The sequence below is a fragment of the Bubalus bubalis genome, chromosome 12, assembly GCF_019923935.1.
Source record: "Bubalus bubalis isolate 160015118507 breed Murrah chromosome 12, NDDB_SH_1, whole genome shotgun sequence".
NCBI classification, from domain to species: Eukaryota; Metazoa; Chordata; class Mammalia; order Artiodactyla; family Bovidae; genus Bubalus; species Bubalus bubalis.
In genome coordinates, this window is record NC_059168.1 from 98,447,475 (window position 1) to 98,448,469 (window position 995).

Sequence of the window (995 nt, forward strand, 5' to 3'; positions counted from 1 at the left end):
ATAGCCTTCTGGCTGGGAGGAGAGGCCCTCCCACCCAGGACTCAGCAGGGTCCAGCTGCCTCTCGTTGTCCTTCTCTCCTTCCTTCCACAGTAGAATCTATAATCAGAGGGGAACCAGCCTTGCCTTGTATCTCGGCTCTGTAACCTCCACGCTGTGTGGCCTGGGACAAACAACTCAGCTTCTCTGAGCCTCAGTTATCAACTGCATACTAGGGTTAACGGTACACCCGCTTTGTGAGGTTGGTGAGGATTAAATGATCAAAGGGGATGAAAAACTCTCCTTTCAGGAATCCTGTCTATAGTTCATTACTAGATAAGTTTCTCTGACCCTGTCAAACACCAGAAACCCCAAGGAAGAGGCTCTCCGTTCTCTCTCGAGTGTGCAACCTGCTCTGAGGGTTATTTCTGCAACTGCCACTGGCTGTTGATAATTCTCCTCTTCCTCTGGGTGAGTAAGAGGCAGAGGATGCTGCTGCATGGTCTCCATCATTTAAAAAAGAAAAAGAAGTGGTGGCTTAAGGTAGCAAGGGGTCAGTCAGTGATCTCAGTGCCTGGCTTCTGTGAAGCGCCCAGAATGAAGTGAGAAATCCTTTTCATGATCATCATCAAAGAGACCTCCTCTGTCTGCAGATCAGAGCCTCTTACTTTGAGCCTTATAGTTTAGCCACCTGGTTACAGAGAGAGAAACTGAGGCCCAGAGAGGAGAGGTACTCTCAGGAAAGCTCTCAGGTTCCCTCATTCCCAGTTGGATCCTCCATCCCTTTTCCTTCACTCCTGAGTCCTGCTCTGGCTTTCTATGCCCAGGGTCAGGCCCTGGTACCCAGTCCTGCCCAGGCAGGGCCCTGGAGAGGAGTGAACAGCGGTTGGAGGAGTAGGCGCAGAGGCCCTGCGCGTTCTCAGACCAGGCTCTTTGTCTGCCGCTTTGTGATGGTAAGCGCTGCTCCTAAATCAGGTCTGTGACACTGTTATTGTTGCCCAGGGCGCAGAGAGTCTAA

The 995-nt window shown here is 51.5% G+C and overlaps 1 non-coding gene across 1 annotated transcript; it reads left to right on the plus strand.

The window, feature by feature from the left end:
- Nucleotides 1-271: 271 nt before the first annotated feature.
- On the plus strand, nt 272-481 carry LOC112578289. Its single transcript, XR_003102585.1, has one exon. It is a non-coding gene; the product is annotated as a small nucleolar RNA U3 (small nucleolar RNA).
- The last annotated feature ends 514 nt before the right edge of the window (nt 482-995 follow it).